The sequence below is a fragment of the Lytechinus variegatus genome, chromosome 9, assembly GCF_018143015.1.
Source record: "Lytechinus variegatus isolate NC3 chromosome 9, Lvar_3.0, whole genome shotgun sequence".
NCBI lineage: Eukaryota > Metazoa > Echinodermata > Echinoidea > Temnopleuroida > Toxopneustidae > Lytechinus > Lytechinus variegatus.
In genome coordinates, this window is record NC_054748.1 from 928260 (window position 1) to 948696 (window position 20437).

Genomic DNA, 20437 nt, shown 5'->3' on the forward strand with positions numbered 1-20437 from the left:
TTTCCATCTACCTCCTTAAACTAGTTTAATGGAAAACAGTGAAGTGGAATATTTCAGATTTCATAAGATAAAATACAAAGAGAAATAGTGAGTGGGTGATATAATAGTCCCCTTATATGCATACTGAACGTGATGTGCATATTACTGTTTTGTGAAATTAAGCAAAACTTAAAAATGTCATAGCTTTCTTATTTCACATCAGATTTTGATGAAATTTTTAGTGTTATGCTTGTTGGATTTGTCAATTTTATTCAAATCATCTTTTTTGTGGGATGTACTTGTCCTTTAAAACACATGTCTGTTGAACTTCACTGTTTAACACTGGGTAAAGTAACTGGTGTAATTGATTATGTTCACTGGGAATGACCCCAAGACTTGATGCACATACTTGAAGAACTGAGCACAGTCGTCTTTGCAGAAAATCGATCCATTTTAGCTGTTGAAAGTAGAATATTGTGGTCCAAACTTGTCAAGCTATTCCTCCGAAGAAGTGTTGAATTCGTGTTGAATTCGTGTAATACCATTTATACAACAAACAAACAAAATAAAGACGCCATACTTCGATCCTCGTTTGCTCATTAATTCAAAGAAGTATATTTAATTGATTTGGAATAAAGACTGCCTCCTAATAAACCGCAAATGGCATATAAATACAGTAGCTAAACCATCTCTGACAACAGCCAGCCTGTATAACAAATGCATGATAAACTAAATCCCGACACCTCTTTACTGTGATGTTTGTCAATCCATTTGAGTATATGAAAATATGAACGGCTGAAGCCCATTTAAATGTATTTGTTGCATGTAAACACTCGTTTCATTAGAAATTCTGTAAAACCAAGGTGAGTTGTCAGTATATCATGGTAGACCTAGATCTGGTACAGTTACTTTAAACTTTGTCAGATCATAAAACCTAATCTGGCAAGCAATCACACTGGATATCACTGACACACACAAGCACATGTGGGACAGTGCATGTTTTATATCAGTTGAAAAAAAGACTTCACATTTGGGCGAAATACCATGATAATGTTGCCGATTCCTCAGCAATTACGCAATTTCTTCCACAATTCTTTTCCACATACATGTATGTTTTATTATTTTTGTATCGATTTATTGTACATGTCGATACACTCGGGTGGTTATATATGTCGAATAATCAAATCGTTACCACGACGTACGTTTATATATAAACATGGTTGAATGTTGCTCATACATGATCCCCTCTCATTTGAAATTTATGTACCCAAAATGAATGAAGAAAAATCTGACGATGATCCTTGAAGATTGGCTATACACAAAAATTACCCTGTTAATCTTGATTCACAAGAAACGAACCACCGGTGACTTTGGTGGTTATATTATTCAAATACTCCAGTTCAATCTAACCATGGTAATCCATTTAATATGTAGGTAGATATAACAATCGAATGGTCAATCAGTAATTAGCGAAAACATATAACAACTAGTTCATAATACAATACATTTCCAGAGCGTCTTTCTACATTAATTATGTAATTGGATACAATTTTCATGAAAAAGTACATTATTATTACTTGCGTAGCGTGGTCGTGGGTTTATATATGTATGTGCATAAAACGAACATAGCATTTTTTTAATTTTGGGGGCATGTGATTTTATTTTTTTAAATCTAATGACTTCAAATGAATATGCGTATTCATTAATGCGTAAGTATTAATAGTCAGTTTCCCTTTACTCAAGTTGCGTTGATAAAGAAAGTGCATGAAACTAAAATTAGTGTTAATTTTGTACATACAAGTAATCGAATTGTAAAGAAAACAAATAGAAAACTCTATTTTTAATGCGATTCATATTAGCGAATAAAAAACGCGAAAAGATGACCAACCGAAGTAAACTTTACCCGCTAATCTGTAATACGGCAATTCTGATATACGCATCAATATACCTAAATATACCGTAACCAATGCACCGAACTACATGTGACCAAAAACCCACAGCTTTGAAGTCGAAAGTGAGTTGGAAGTGGAAAGGGCGAATGCAAAGAACAAAAGCACAAAAGATTCCTTGGCTGGAAAAGTTTGGCTTGAAACTAGACTACGTTCTTTCACATCAGGGATATGCACAATGCAACAAAAAAATACGCGATTATACGCCAAAAAAAGTTCCTAAAGTCCAGCGCACACTACACAATCCATTGCTACGCGATTTTTTCCGAATCCCATTTTTTATTCTAGTATGAAAATCTCAACAAGTTAAATTATATCATACGTCATAATGCTGTGATTACTCCTTGTATATCAAAATCCTACTTTGCTGCGAGCCTTGTGGTCGAGGTAAAGGACAAAATCGGTTTCAATTCGCGGTTGATGATGGCGTCATTGCGACTATTCGGAACTTTGACTGTTAAGATCTTAAAGGTTAGAATGTCCATATCAAATTTTATTACAATTGAATTGATAATGGATTTGCAATCGTAGTGTGCGCTGAGCTATCTACTCGCATTCCATTGGTTAAAAAGAAGAGGAAGAAAGAAAAAAAAATCCGTATGAGTGATCGATTCACGAGTTGCGTTTGATGGCAGCTCTTTGTCAACGGCCTCTATGTGTGTCTGCACTCCTAGAAATCCGCAAAGTCCTGGTGATGGTTAACCAGTGAAACGTTTAATCCATAAAAGTAGCAGTAGCCATAGCAACAGCCCTTGGGTTCTTGGCATCAGCGGCATCTGTACGATGATTACGGGGATACGCAGGGGATGGGGGCAGTGGAGAAAAGAGAAAGAGAAGTTATTATTAAATGACAGAACAACAATGATTAAAATGTCGAGTCCATAATAAATTCATATAAAAAATATAGAGACACTTGAAATGTGTAACAAGGGAATATTGAGTAAAAATGTTCCATGAGGGTAATCATGGTAACAATGTGTCCAACCAAAATTGGGCATCTTTATTAATCCAGTGTGATGAAACTTGTGCCCGTTCTAAAGTAATTGCTGTTTATTTTTTTTTACCTTAAGTTAGCTTAACTTAATATACACAACAACAAATTAATTCCCCCTTCAGCAAACATCCATAATTTCCGAACCAATGCGAGTTTTTAATGTATGTTTACATGAGCGTGAGATAATTTTACAAGCTACCCTCTGGGTTAATGTCATAGACGTATTTTATGTCATGCTTCAGTGAGCACCACCAGAAGGCAAAATTGTCACTTTTCAAAAGTCACAAGCCAAATATCATGATTTTGATTCCACTTTATTTGAACCGTTTCCACATTCTCACCATGCAAAATAGTCAGAAGGCTTGTAATAGCTTTTTTCTAAAAGACGATGCAAGGTCTTTGCTAAATTTCACGGTTGAATAAACACAATTTAAAGTTTTCTATAATTGGATTTTTACACATTTCTATCGATAAAAATGACCGAATATGATGACAATTATTTTTTAGAAGAGTATCTTCAACAATATTCATCAGTTTCACGAATCAATAAACATTTAATGAACTTCAAAGCAAAAATACGAATTTCAAATATCATCATAAGCAAGTATTGTTTCATATTGGTAACTGAAATGATCCTTCCTCAACTTTTTTGTTATGTTCATGACCAATTAACATGCTTCAATGATTCAAATGCGTATAATTAAACATTCACGCTTAAATGAACATGTGGAATGCGATTACCTCTTTTTTACGTTGTTGGAAAAAGTGCAATTGCTAACTATGGATATTTGTCACAAACCTCCTTGCATCGTTCATTTGATTTGATTTTCATGAAAATCACGACGTCTAAATTAAATGCTTCAGTGAGCACACAATATTCAAAAAATATGCAAATGAGAAGAGAGTTTAAGGCCTTGGCCTCACTCTGTGCCACATCGATTGATTATTTTGGTGTGCGCGCCTTTTGGATAGTGTTAATCTAAAGCTATATGCGAAGTTCCACGAAAAAACAATAAAACATACCTCATCTCATTTTTGTTAAAATTGTGACCTCCTCTCTCATAGACATTTGTGTACACTATGGGCACATATACATTTTCCCATCTTATGTATCACACTCTTCAAGTTAACACTTCAAGTGTTCTTTAAAACCCCTGCACCTGCATTGCACCCACTTGATCAAAAACACATGGGCCCGTATTCTGATAGCAGGTTTAATTTAATCCTAGTCTAAAGTTAACCCTGGTTTAACTAAACTTCCTCTAAACCTCACCTCTGGTCTAAGTGTAGTTTAAGTATTTTGGTATTCTAAGTGTAGTTTAAGTATTTTGGTATTCTTAGCCAGGTTTAACTAAACCCAGGTTTAGAATTATTTTTGGAAATAATAACCCTCTTTGAACCAAGACTAGCAGGTTTTTGGTAAATTACTGCTGCAGGGATGACTGCAACAAAGTTGAAAAAATGTCACTAAAGTTTTTTTTCTTAAACATTTGGCTTTTATGGAAACTAATTCCAACTATTGTAGTGAAAGAAAGGCATTCATCACCCATATATGGTAACAAATTTTGATTTAGATTACCTTTATTTTTGTTAATTGCTAAAACATTTCAACCCTAAACCGAGTGACTTGCACAGTTTTTTATGTATCAGTCCCATTTATTGCTTTCCATGTTTATCAAAATCTAAATTGAATAGATTCCCGTCACGCACTCTGTCAGAAGCTCATTTAAACTTCCATTTATTAGCCAGTGGAAGAGCCTATTTGGTTGAGTAACTCCTTAATTTGTTTATCAATAGACCAAACCTAACTGCTAGAGTAGGCAACCCCTCACTGTGTTTGATAGCTATTGTGTGTGTGCACTGCATAGGGCTATGCAAGCAAATGTTGAGCAGACTGCAGATAAGCAAGCATAGGGTGCAGCAGCACCTTTCAGCAGCTCCTTGGCTGGGAAAGCCAGCACTTTGGTGCCACGCCTTTGCTATTTGGAGTGGCATGTAAGCCAGCAGTGGTTGGTACATTGGTTGGGATTCAAGGTCCCGACTGTAAGTTGATGTTTTATTTTACCATATCATTATGTAAAGTTTTGATGATTATAGTTAAAAAACTGATGTTAATTGGTATCACAACTGAACATGACGAAGGGTAATTATGCTATTAAGATATAAGACATACATGTACAGATATTGGATATTATATATATATACCTTTGTCATACACTTTATTAGGAAATTCATGATATATTTATATGTCTTACACATGTCATGAAAGGATTGTTTTAGGAAGTGGCTTAACTATCCAATATTTAAAACTTAAAGCTATTTTGTCATTTATCAAGACAATTGGTGTAGTTATTACAATGTTGAAGGTTTCGTTTAAACACTGATTAACTAAGGAGAGTGGAGATTTTTATATGACACTTTATTAGAATAAACATTTCACTTGTTCGAAGTTAGGACACTGCTATTAGGTACTCAAAAGCAAGTATAGAAGTTTAATGACCTGCTTGACTGTACTCAGCATTTACTTTATTTTAAACTATTTGAACAACAGAAATGATATGAACTGTAGGCTGTTAATCCTTGCGTGTTCTCTTCCAGACGGCCGTTTTTATTGATGATTTATCCACGTCTTACGACGTTCTACGATTGCTACGTTATTCACGGGAAAGTCCCGAGATCTAGGTTATCCGGTTTCTTCTAGTTTGACAAGTTCATCACATTCGCAAGTTCATCCCATATCGTCTTCCGTTCGCACAGCTCATCCATTTCTTCAGCATCGTATGATCAACTTGGACATTGAAGCATTCGACGTCTGACGTCTGACGTGATGAGTGAAGACTTGAGAAACTGAACTTTCTCCATATTATGAAGTCGGTATACTAGATGATTGTTTTCATAAACAGAGTTTATGCTCTTTGAATAGGAATAGCAGGTCACAATACTTTATTTAGATTATATTAATTTAAGACAGATTGTTCCAAAAACTTGTTGATACAAGTTTATTGATTTTTATGTTTTGTCAGCATGTGAGCCTGGATAATGGCAGTATGGATATATATAATAAATTCATTTTGATTGAAATGTACAATCCTATCTTATAGTTTAATTCTTGGGTGGTCAAACAGCCTGAGTAGATTAATAAGTCAAGTTCACATAAAACACAATGTGACAATTTGGGGGCTTGTCCGGGAGGTTTAGGCCATAACATACCCTGTTGGTTGAATTAATTGGTATAGGATTTGATTGTTAGTTTTGTATAACGTAATGATGAAGCTAATCTAGGATTTTCTTTTGTCTTTATCTAGTTTGGTCAACAAATATAAGATTTCATTTGTCGATGACAGGACCTCTCGCAGAGTTTGTGATATGTACTTATGAGAAATTTCTTGTTCAATTTCCAGAATTTAGCCGAAATCCTTCAAGTTCTTTGTGTCAGTGGGCCAAGGACCATCCAGTGCACCAACACTCCTGCTAACAACGAGCATGCGCAGCAAGGTCAAGTGCGAGTAAAGGTTTATTTTGGATTGTCGGTGAGTTGAGAAATCGAATATGCATGAAAATTTATTTGTGCCACACAAGTTATCAATTACCCCCTATTTCAAGTTATCAAACACCCCCTTTGAGAAATAGTTGATATAGTATTAGTTACTTAATAATTTTTTTGACTTAGGTAGTGGTAGTTTACAGATTTAAACATGAGTACTAAGTGGTTTGAGATTGGTAAGGAATTAGGTCTGTCAGGGCCTGAGCTTCTTTCATTTGTAGGAGAAAGGGAACAATTAGAGCGAGAGGAACGTAGGGCTAATAGAGAAGTTAGGAAAGAGGAAGAAAAAATTCTGGAGATGAAACTTGAATTGGCTCGTGTTCAGAGTCAGAGTAGGTCTGATAGTATGATTGATAATGGTAATGGAAACGGTCGTAGTTTGGTACCAACCCCTAAACTCCCTCATTTTGTTGAAGGAAAAGATAATATGGACGCATATCTCAAAAGGTTTGAGAAGTATGCGGAAGTTCAGTCATGGCCAAGAAGTAGTTGGGCCATTAGTTTAAGTGCACTTTTGCAAGGTAAGGCACTCAATGTGTATTCAAGACTTTCAGCAGATAAAGCTGAAGATTATGATGCCCTTAAGGAAGCATTGTTGTTAAGGTTTGAACTTACTTGCGACGATTTTCGTCAAAAGTTCAGGTATTCCAATCCACAGTCTGGGGAGACCCCCACTCAATTTGTTGTTAGGTTAGAACATTATTTGAGTCGTTGGATTGATCTGTCAGGTACGCAACGTACATTCGATGGTGTAGTAGAAATGTTGCTCAAGCAACAACTGGTTGAAAGAGGTGGAACCTCTCTAGGTCTTTTTCTGAAGGAAAGGAAACCTAAGAATATTTCAGAGATGACTAGTCTAGCAGACACGTATGTAGAGGCCCACGGTGGTCACTTTGGAATTACCAGAAAAAATAAGAACGATAGGAAGGGAAAGCCACAAGGTAGTAGGTACCCTCAGTCAGACAGTGAAGCTAAAACAAGTCCGGGGAACTTAAGAAATTCACCTCCTGAACGGAAAAGAATTGGTCCGTGTTTCATTTGTAACAAGATGGGGCATTTAGCAGCTAAGTGTAACTCCAAATTACAAGGTGCAAGTCTAATTAGTAGTACTGATCATTCAAAAGGTAGAAACCAAAATCAGAAAAGAGAATCAACTCAGTATGAAACAAATAGTAAAGTATCAGTTGATAGTAGGTCAGATTCTTGTGCAACTTGTTCGCTTGTTAGTCCAGATATGGAAGGAAGTGAGACACTTGGACTTTTGTTAATGTCTTTAGTTAGTGAGAAAGATAAGTCAGAGATAGTTACTAGAAATACCTTACGAAAATCACCAATGATGTGTGCTGCATGTCAGCGTCGTTGGCGTGGTAAGTTGACTGTTGTTGAAGGTAGGATTGGATCACACAAGGTTGATGTCCTTTATGATTCAGGATGTTCTGGTGTTGCGGTTAAGAAAAGTCTTGTGAGGTCAGATCAATTTACTGGTAAATATAGACAATGTGTTTTGATAGATCAGACTCTGCGTAGGTTTCCTACAGCTAATGTTCATATTAGCTCCCCTTTGTTTGTAGGTACAATAGAAGTACTGTGTATAGAGACACCAGTTTTTGATGTTATAATAGGGGACATTGAAGGTGTCCATTCCGTGAGTAATCCCCATCCAGATTGGAAAAAGGTAGTTCATGAGGATGATATTACTCAAGGTAATGTTAGGAATGTAGATTCCAATGGTAACTCTAATTCTGAGGATGAGAGAGTTGAAGTTCATGATGATGATAGTACTCAAGGTCATGTTAGGAAGGTAGATTCCAATGGTAACTCTAATTCTGAGGATGAGATAGTTGAAGTTAATAGTGATGATGGTACTAATGTAGGCCTGGCTGTGCAGACAAGGTCTCAGAGTCGAGAAGCTCGACGCCCCCAGCGGCCCTTGAAAGTTCCATCTCAGATCCCAGATGTTTCTCCTGAAGAAATTAGAAGAGAAACTGCAAAAGATCCTAGTTTAAGGAAAGCGAGAGAACTCGCTCAAGTTAGTTTGTCGGATGAGGATAGGAAGAACACTTATTTCGTAGTAGAAGATGGACTGTTGTCCAGAATGTTTCAGCCTAAGAATGAGAGAGGTAATTCTGTGAAACAATTGGTAGTCCCGCAGGTCTTTAGGAAAGTTGTGTTGTCACTTGCTCATGAAGGAATAATGAGTGGGCATCAAGGCATAGGCAAAACCACTGAGAAGATTTTAACTTGTTTCTTCTGGCCCGGCATTCATGCCGATGTTACTCGTTTCTGTCGTTCTTGTGACATTTGTCAGCGGACAGTACCAAAGGGAAGAGTTCCCAAAGTGCCACTTGGCAAAATGCCCGTAATAGATATTCCATTTCTCAGAGTGGCTATTGATATAGTTGGCCCTATCCATCCAATGACTGAAAAGAAGAACAGGTATAACCTGACCATTGTTGATTATGCGTCTCGCTATCCAGAGGCAGTCGCATTGCCAAATATCGAAACAACCACTGTAGCTGAGGCTATGGTTGAAGTGTTTTGTAGGGTAGGAGTTCCTCAGGAAATCCTTACTGATCGTGGTAGTAAGTTCACGTCTGACATAATGAAGGAGGTGAGTAGGTTGTTGTCAATAAAACAGTTGACGACGACACCATACCATCCCTCTTGTAATGGGTTGGTTGAGCGTTTCAACCAGACCTTAAAGCAAATCTTGAAAAGAGTTTGTGCGGATCGACCCAATGATTGGGACAGGTACATAGGACCAGTGTTGTTTGCATATAGATCTGCTCCTCAGGCATCCCTTAGGTATTCCCCTCTCGAATTGATCTATGGTAGGCAGGTTAGAGGTCCCTTAGAAATACTCAAAGACTTATGGAGTGATGAAACTCATGATCCCGAGTTGAAGACTACTTATCAATATGTAGTCGATCTTAAAGAGAGATTGAAGAGTACTTTGGAAGCTGCTCATGATGAGCTTCGTAAGGCAACGTCTAGAAGTGAAAGGCACTACAATGTTAGGAGTAGGCAGCGTAAATTTGACCCTGGAGATAAGGTACTTATCCTCCTCCCCACTGATCATAATAAGTTGCTCCTCCAGTGGAAAGGTCCATTTAAGGTTGTACACAAACTTGGCGATAATGATTATCGTCTTGATGTTAATGGAAACCACAAGACATTCCATGCAAACCTCTTAAGGAGATATATTGATAGGTTTGACAAAACAAAGGCAAATTCTGATAGTGATAGTAGTAATTCAGATCCCAATGTTACTGTTGCTGGGTTGTTGGATGTGATTGCCCAGGCCACGATCGTCGACCATGAAGATGAAGACGACGAGGACAATCCATCTCCAACATCAAACCCAATTACGATACAAGTTCCAAGATTGGAAGCGAAAGAGACTGTTGAAGATGTGAAGTTAGGACCTGACTTAGAAACTAGTCAGCAGCGTCAGTTGAAGAGGATACTTGGTAGTTATAGAGATGTAATGACTGATTTACCTGGTAAGACTCGGTTAGGTGAACACTCGATTCGGCTAACGTCTGACGATCCCGTCCGACAGAAGCCATATCCAGTTCCTCATGCCCTCCGTGGCGTTATTGATGATGAAGTTGAGAAGATGATAGAGATGGAGGTAATAGAAAAGTCTAATTCCCCATATTCATCCCCCATTGTTATTGTCAAGAAGTCAGATGGAAGTAATCGCTTTTGCATAGACTTTAGGCGGTTGAACCGCGTGACTGTTTTTGATGCTGAGCCCCTTCCGAATACAGAAGAAATATTTTCTAGTTTGTCAGGGTCCCACTTCTTTTCGAAGCTAGACCTTAGTAAAGGATACTGGCAAATTCCCCTTTCTGATGAGACGAAAGAGAAGACTGCGTTTCAGACTGCGAGTGGTCTTTACCATTTCCGCGTAATGCCGTTTGGACTAGTTAACGCGCCGGCGACATTCAGCCGAGTAATGCGTAAACTGCTTGCAGGTATGAAACATGTAACAAACTACTTAGACGACATCTTGATCCACACCCCTTCATGGGAAGAGCATCTTGTTGTTCTACAAGAATTGCTGAGAAGACTGCGAGCAGCAGGACTGACTGCTCGGCCCAGTAAATGCCAACTGGGTTGTCAACAAGTAGAGTTCTTGGGCCACCTCTTGCAAGATGGTAAGATTCAGCCAATGAGTGACAAAGTGGAGAAAATCAAGAATGCAACCAGGCCAGCTACCAAGAAGCAACTCAGGGCGTTTATTGGACTGGCAAGTTACTACAGACGCTTTATTCCACATTTCGCGTCCATAGCCTCACCGTTGACCGATAAGACAAAAAATCGGGAACCCAACCAAGTTCAGTGGACAGAACGTGAAGAGAAAGCCTTCACGACTTTGAAAAGTAGTCTTGTCCAACGACCCATTCTGTGTCTCCCCGATATACATCGTAGGTTCATTGTCAGGACCGACGCCTCATCGACAGGCATTGGAGCTGTGCTCCTTCAGGAATATGATGGTGATAAACACCCAGTCGCCTTTGCAAGTCGTAAACTCCTGACAAGAGAACAAGCGTACTCTACGATTGAGCGCGAGTGTTTAGGCTTAGTCTGGGGAATCAATCAGTTCCAGGTGTACCTTGAAGGTAAAGAATTTACCCTCGAAACTGATCACCAACCCCTCCTCTACCTAAATCGCACAAAATGCATTAACAATCGTGTAATGAGATGGGCACTAGCCCTACAACCATTTCGGTTCCGTATCGAAGCTATCCGCGGATCTGACAATGTCGGAGCCGATTTCTTGAGTAGAGTTTAATTTAATTTAATGTTTGACTAGCCAAAGTGAGCTATTGTTTTTTCATTATCTTGATCCAAGGTTTTAGGTTAAAGACAAAGAAAAAAAAAACAGATCGTCTTATACCATGAAGAGATATTTAGTAGGTAAAGAAGGACTATTTTTGTTGTCTGATTAGGAATAGAAATATCCGCATAATAAATCAAGCGTAATTAACTTGATAATTTCTCTCTAAAAACAGAAAGAAAACAAAATCTGCTACCAATACCATTAACATAACTTCAGTAGGTATTGAAATGTAATGTTTACTTACAGGAAATAATCATACATAATATATACACATATATCAAATACAAGTTCTTGAACACTGAGAGATATTAAATACATATGTATATGTGTTTAGTTAGGAATAGATATTTATATATATATGCACACATGCATTTTCGATGATTTTCTTTGAGAAAAAAAATTGATCCCAAAAAAGGAGTCAGGTTTTATTTGATTACTGACGATATTGAAACAAAGATAGGAAGTTAGTGTTAGAGTTGAAATAAGCTCTTATATTTGGGTTTTTGCAAAATGTGATACATTTTTTTCAAATAGGGGGTAATTGTCAGAAGCTCATTTAAACTCCCCTTTATTAGCCAGTGGAAGAGCCTATTTGGTTGAGTAACTCCTTAATTTGTTTATCAATAGACCAAACCTAACTGCTAGAGTAGGCAACCCCTCACTGTGTTTGATAGCTATTGTGTGTGTGCACTGCATAGGGCTATGCAAGCAAATGTTGAGCAGACTGCAGATAAGCAAGCATAGGGTGCAGCAGCACCTTTCAGCAGCTCCTTGGCTGGGAAAGCCAGCACTTTGGTGCCACGCCTTTGCTATTTGGAGTGGCATGTAAGCCAGCAGTGGTTGGTACACTGGTTGGGATTCAAGGTCCAGACTGTAAGTTGATGTTTTATTTTACCATATCATTATGTAAAGCTTTGATGATTATAGTTAAAACTGATGTTAATTGGTATCACAATTGAACATGACGAAGGATAATTATGCTATAAGATATAAGACATACATGTACAGATATTGGATATTATATATATATATACCTTTGTCATACACTTTATTAGGAAATTCATAATATATTTATATGTCTTACACATGTCATGAAAGGATTATTTTAGGAAGTGGCTTAACTATCCAATATTTAAAACTTAAAGCTATTTTGTCATTTATCAAGACAATTGGTGTAGTTATTACAATGTTGAAGGTTTTGTTTAAACACTGATTAACTAAGCAGAGTGGAGATTTTTATATGACACTTTATTAGAATAAACATTTCACTTGTTCGAAGTTAGGACACTGCTATTAGGTACTCAAAAGCAAGTATAGAAGTTTAATGACCTGCTTGAATGTACTCAGCATTTACTTTATTTTAAACTATTCGAACAACAGAAATGATATGAACTGTAGGCTGTTAATCCTTGCGTGTTCTCTTCCAGACGGCCGTTTTTATTGATGATTTATCCACGTCTTACGACGTTCTACGATTGCTACGTTATTCAAGGGAAAGTTCCGAGATCTAGGTTATCCGGTTTCTTCTAGTTTGACAAGTTCATCACATTCGCAAGTTCATCCCATATCGTCTTCCGTTCGCACAGCTCATCCATTTCTTCACCATCGTATGATCAACTTGGACATTGAAGCATTCGACGTCTGACGTCTGACGTGATGAGTGAAGACTTGAGAAACTGAACTTTCTCCATATTATGAAGTCGGTATACTAGATGATTGTTTTCATAAACAGAGTTTATGCTCTTTGAATAGGAATAGCAGGTCACAATACTTTATTTAGATTATATTAATTTAAGACAGATTGTTCCAAAAACTTGTTGATACAAGTTTATTGATTTTTATGTTTTTTCAGCATGTGAGCCTGGATAATGGCAGTATGGATATATATAATAAATTCATTTTGATTGAAATGTACAATCCTATCTTATAGTTTAATTCTTGGGTGGTCAAACAGCCTGATTAGATTAATAAGTCAAGTTCACATAAAACACAATGTGACACACTCTAGACTAGAGAGTCTACTGTACTGTAGTCTCTAGTTCTAGATCTAAAACAATAAGTTAAGAGGTCGACAAAGGGAAAATCTTTGTACTTTTTGAGAGTAGTCTTGGTTCCAACATTAGATCTAGCCTAGATCTAGCCCTAGGTCCAATTGTTTGGAGGAGAATTGAACATTGTTTTGACTTTTTTACTTTCCTGACGTAGACGTAGTCTGGTGCCTTATTTAACAGTTAGTGGAGCAACTGGGACTGAAGCTATATATTGGTCTAGGCCTACAACAACATTCAGGACTTAGGCTAGGCTGGCTTAGCCTTGGGACAGGGATAGATATAGATTATTATTCTAACCTTAGATCTGGTGGTATAGTGGATTGTCTTACTCTTGTCCTAGACAAAAACTAAAACTTTAGTCTCTGTCTTGTCTTGACTATTGGTTGTTCCGCTGAAATATGATGGTCTACGTTGACCTCTCTCAGTCTCACCAAGGCAATGTTATATGACAGTAAAATGTCAGAATTTTAAAAACAAATTCCCAGAAACAACGCTTATTTCTGTCTGCAGTGTTAGATCTGAGCTGACTATCGCTGCATTGCTTGCCAAGTATAGGCGTGGCAAGATTTAGAATTAGTCCTAGACATCTCTCTACTCCTGTTTTAGGTCCATATCTGTTTCTTTAAAGAGTTTTCTTATTTAAACATTTTTGGGGACTCGTTTAGGTTTCCAGGTCCAGGACTAGAAAACAGACCTAAACCAGACAAACAGCTCAGTCCTGACTAGACTAGGCCTGGCCTAGATTTATGTAAAAAATTAGATCTAGGCCTAACATTAGTTTAGTATGTGCTATCTATTCATTCTAGATTCTATTTCTAGCCTAGTCGGTAGCCCTTACGTTAGGACTGCTTGATCTAGTCTACTGTATGATGTAGAATCTCTAACGCTGACCTAGATCCAGACTTAAAATTTACTTAGACTAAAAGTTAGACCCTATCTAGACCATGAACTAGAATCTGTATCAATCTTGGTCTACATGTAATAGGTCTAGATCTATAGATTTGTAGACTGTCCACATGCTCAATGTAGATTCTAAATTTAAAATAAAAGGAAATGTAGGCTAGTCTACAGTAGATCGATCTACTCATAGGCCTTTAAAGGAAGTGGGCTAGAGATCTAACGTTGGATTATTTATATTACTATAGGTCTAAATGATCTAGATCTAGGCCTAGAGCTAAAGCTAGGGACTGTAGTTCGAGATCTAGAGGTCTAGCACCCCCTTGAAACTAGAACTAAGCCTACAGCTACATGAAGTTCTCTGTGTAGCCAACAACAGTTAGCTTTGACCATTGTCTTAATCTTATTTTGGTGTGTGTAGTTACCATAGAAACACATATTTTGATGAATGAGAAAATGCGTCTTGCAGATTATGTTACCTTAAGCCAAGGTTGTTCTAAATTTCACGAGCATAGGCCTATGTTACAAAATGAAGAATCAGTCCAATCCATTAGATGTGTTTACACATTTATTAATTTAATATGCTGTCACCATGGCAACACAGTTTCCAACACACAAACATATATGTCTTGCGGATTTATACCTCAAAACCAATGTGTGAGCCTACTTTTATAAGAATTGGTTGAAAACTAATGAAGGAGTTCAGATTTTCACCTAATTTCATTATGTAATATGTTGTTACCATGGTAACACGATTTCTGATACGTACAAAAATATGTCTTGCACATCTTCAACTCAAGACTAATTTGTGTGACAAATTTTATGAGCATTGGTTGAAAAAATGATGGAGTTTGAACCACAAAATTTTCACCTTATTTTCATTATTGAATATGTTGTTACCATGGCAACACAACTTCTGATACAGGCAAAGATTTATGTCTTAGACATCTTCACCTCAACGTTAATGTATGCGTCAAATTTTTAGAAGAATTGACTAGTTGGAAAATTAGAGAGTAGTTCAAATCACTAGATTTTCATCTTACTTTGATATTTGATTGTTACTATGGCAACATGATTTTTAAAATTAAGTATATTTTGCACATCTTCACAATACGACTATTATGACTGTCACTACAGTGCGTATCAAAAAACGGGACAGTTTTGAAAAGTGTATAAAACATTTGTTTCAAATTATTATATTTATATTTTGATGTTAATAGATGGTCTGATATCTTATCTTTAAAATGCAATTTAAAAGAAATATGTTTTGTTCATGCTTGAGCGCATGACAAAAATCTTGCTTTTAAGAGCAGTATACCCCAAGTTACCCTTATCATCAAATCTCTTCTCAAAACCCTATTGCCCTCAAGCCTGAAATATAAGTATAGAAACACCTGTTTCTTGACCTCGGTCCGAAGATAATACACCCCAGCATCAACGGTCACAGCAGGGGGCCACACACGACTGATTGCAATGTGTGTTCTGGTGAGTGCAAGGAGTTCCATGTATACACGCGTCGATAGAAACTTTTTGCTTCCTTTCTTTCTTTCTTTTTCTTTCTTTCTTTCTTTTTTCTTTTTTTTCTTTCTTTCTTACTTTCTTTCTTTCTCTCTCTCTCTTCCTTCCTTTCTTGCTTTCGTTAAGACTGTATCGTTGCGCGAATGAACGGCATGCATCCCATATTTTCTTGCTGTACGGAGAGAAACTAGATGGGATGCATCGCGGTCCTTGCATGCTAAGCATACCGTAATTTTTTATTCCGCATACTTTCCTTATTTCGCGGTCGATTTCCTTCGCTCGAAATTGAAAATGGACTAGTATTGGATGTCTGAATGTAATATGCCTTTGAAAACGTGATTAATATCGAATACAATAATTTCATTCCGAAGATCCTTCTACAGGCAGACAAGTCTTACGTAATAGCACACCTGTTGTTTATCATTTCGTCATTGGCTCAACGCTCGTTTAGCTGGCCCGTGGTGGTGAAATCGAGACAAGGGGAGTACCTGGCCAAGATGGGTTTATCGGGGTTGGAAAAGTTGTTTGAGATTTCCCAAACGCAAAACGGGGTATACGACCGCAGTTTGCAGTCCGAAGTAAGGTCGAGAATCAAACGGGAAATTTTCGGAATGGAAAATGGGACGTTTTTGTCGGGGGTTCAAAAAGAGGCTTGCGCCAAAATGGCAGAAATGAAAAAAATTGATGATTACACTTTTGGCCAATCAGCAGACTTCCTCTTAATTCTTTTCATTATCTTTGCAATAATTTTCAAATTTATGCTGTCAAATTTCATTTACAAATTTATTTACCTGAATTATTTTGTTTTTTATTCAAACGTCTTTTACCTTGGAATTTTCCTTCATAAGTAAGAAAAAAAAGACTTTTTGTCAACCCAAGTAAGAAGATTTGCATTATTAATTGGGAGAATTTGTTATTATTCAAATCCTTTTATTATGTGAAACAAATTATGTTATGGTACCTATAAAAGACATGAATCCAAATTTCAAGGGGTTATGAAATCCTTCAAGTTTAATTATGTGCTTGGCAAGACAAACGAGAAAGGATTCATGTCTTTCAACGGCAATGGTGTAGCCTATTGAGTCGATTTTGAAGGAGCAAGATAAGGCAGATTGGGTAAAATGTATTAAAAGGTTGCGAAGCAAGCAAGCAAAACATTTCCACTTTTTTATTAAATATCAAATTTTGTGATTCTGACATAATATTCAGAAAATGATATATTTTTACTTTTTATGTTTTCTGTGATTTTCCTTTTCACTTTTTTCTTGGTAATTATTATTTTTTTTTTTGGGGGGGGGGGTGGGCAACCCGATCCCCCACCCATCAGTCTGCCACTGTTCAAAGGCACCATAACCTTTGTAGCACACAATGAAAGGATTTGAAAAAAAAAAATTGACGCTCTTCCATACTTCGGTTGAAAAAAAAATGGTTTTGCTTAGAGAAGGAATATTCAAAGCAGAAAGAGAACATACTAAAGCGAAAAACAGAACTGTTCAACCAAATAAGTAGATTTAGAAACGAATTTTGACCACACAATTCGAAAATTATGGCAAAGATAATGAAAGGGTAAAGAGGAAGTCTGCTGATAAGCAAAAAGTCCGACCATTATATTTATCATTTTATGCCTTTTTGGCGCAAGCCTCCATTTTAACCCAAGACAAAAACATTCTGTGTTCGCTCAAGCATGAACGAAACTAAATTATTTTGATGGTATTTGAAGGATAAGACCGCAGAGCACCTATTGACACCAAAATATAGAGATCATAATTTGAAACAAAGATTTTTAGACTTTTCAAATCTGTTCCATTTTTATACGCACTGTATAGAATGATGTTAACACGGTCAAGTGATTCCCTCTGACTTGTAGGGGAAGGCAGGGTTAGTTGTCACAGTTTTTGCGTTTTGCATGTTATAATTGATATGATTAATAATCTTGTAGAAATAAGTTACTTGCCTTGAAATTTAATTCTTCTGAAATATTTTCCACCTATATATAACTTTCTACCCCCACACTGAAAGTCATCGTGACCTTTGAAAAAACGACGTCAAATGGCTCAACTTGCCCCATATATGAGGGTAAGTTTTAGCCACCTTCTGGGGTAAATTGAGCCACAAAAACTATGTACAAAATGTATGAGGGGAGAACCAGCATGTCAATTTTTTGTTTAAAGTCTTTTCACTTGCTAATTCTCTATAAATACTAACATCCTTTAAAAGGAAAAGAGCAGTCATGTAAATTTGCTCCTTTCAGCCAGCATTTCAATCGATTTTTATGGTTTGTTTGTTTTTTAAGATACATTACCATAGGAATTACCATGGCTCAACTTGCCCCATGCTGTTTGGCTCAACTTACCCCATTTATTATGCATCTATCATATAAAAGACTATTACAAGAATGAAGATCCATACCTGGACTAATAATGTTGTTATCATGTCTTTATTATATTTAAAGACGTGTGTGTTTATAAAGCACTTATCTATTTCACACTCTTTTTTACTTTTTTGGCTGAAATTCATATTTTTCCCTCTAAAAAACTACTTTTTGTTTCAAAGTTGAAAACAATGTGGTGGGGTTAGGGATTATGCTATGGGTCATCAATACATGACACCACCACAATGTCTGACTCATTCATTATTGGCCTGGGGCTGGTGGCTCAACTTGCCCCTATGCTCAACTTACCCCGCCTTCCCCTACTATTTCGTGCCGGATCTCGTACCTGCTTCTCTTTCTTATGAAATGCTGATTTTCAATAAGGCGTTAGTGTGTAATGCAATCCACAAATCAATTAAATTACATATCAACTGAATTCAGGTGTATAGAACTTGCAGAGAACATTATAGAGCATCTGCTAAGTATCTACATTGTCTCACATTTCGATGATACATGAAGTTGAGCTTTAATTTCGTTGAAGCTTTTTAAACATGTAAAGATTGCGTAACTTAATTGGTTGGTTGGCTGTTCGCCGGTTCAATATACGTTCTTGTGTTTGCAAGCTCAAAGCAAATTCTTATTTATTTAGTCTCATTATTTTTAATAGTGGAAAGTCTTTACCACCTTCAAATAATATACTGCACCTACAGTTTACTAGAGTGTCTTCTTTATTTTATTTCTTTTTATGTTTGGCAGCATGACGTTTCGTTCTGTAATTACCATAGAGTGTTAGGTAATTCAGATGTTCTTCCTATTAAAGCTCCTTTATAGTTTTCTGTTTCTTTTTCTTATTTGTTGTGTCTTTAATCATATAAGGCATCTGCCAACTGGAATAATATTACTTGCGAATTCTCAAGCAAAATCCATTTACCTTTTTTCACATGGATCATCTATCATGAATGCTTTGAACAAGTTCAACATGATATCAGATAATGTGTAATTTAAAAATTAAAAGATTGGATCTTAATGAGTTTCGGATTGGAAATCGATCTATTGTTTGGTTGGTCGCTGTTTGCAGCCCGCCAGTGCTGGATTTGGTTTGATCCTTGATAACTTAGGTGTACTTGATATATTTAATTCATCCATTATTATTTTGTATCATGCTCAATTTATTTTGTTAAATGTTTAAGCATGAAAAGAACATTATTGATGTACTACTTTCATATACAGTGCGTCCCAGAAAAAACGAAACCGAGATTTAGCGATCATTTATCATTACTTAATCATAAATAAAATAGACAAATGACCTACCAATGTAAAGCTTAGAATCTCTTCTTTCATCTGATATTACTTAGATCATTTTTCATTCATGCAAGAGCGAGCAAAAACAATTTGAAGGAAGGATATCAAAAACTCATTTGGCGGGGGGTATCTGGGTTTCAAAAAGAAAACCACATTTATGAAAAGTTCAATATCTCCTCTTTAATTTGATACCTAAATTACAGAAAATGGTCAAGAAATAACAAAGTTCTGGTCATTTGAAATAAGGCTTGAATTTCAATAATTTCATAAAATGAAGAGGTTCTCCAGGCTGGCTTTCAAACTCACTCGATACTCCGTTTTGTTGACGATCAGCCATGCATTAAATCTTTTGTTCACCATGCGAAAGCTTCTGTAGGAAATCGGTGAAAACTCGTTCATCTCATGAAATTATGGAAATACAAGCCTTATTTCAAATGAACAGAACTTTTTTATTTCTTGACCATTTCCTGTAATTGAGGTACCAAATTAAAGAGCAGATATTGAACTTTCCAGAAATGTGGTTTTCTCTTTGAAACCCAGATACCCCCCGCCAAATGAGTTTTTTGTATCCTTTCTTCAAATTGTTTTTGCTCACTCATGCGTGAATAAGAAATAACCTAAGTAATATCAGATGAAAGAGGAGATTCTAAGCTTTAAATTGGTAGGTCATTTGTCTATTATACTTATGATTAAGTTATGATAAATGATCGCTAAATCTCGGTTTCGTTTATTCTGGGACGCACTGTATAATATATATATTATTGTGTACATACGGTTTAGACACCCGAGGTCCCACACACACAAAACAAAACATTTTTGAGACCACATTGTAACTGTTATGTTCCCTTCAATATTAGAATTGTTTAAACATGACTGCATGCACTCTGCACCACACCCCCCCCCCCCCCCCCCGACACCTTCCCTCACGCTTGGTCCTTACAGGTGTCACCTACCTTTTTAAATGAACTATAATTTAGATGAAA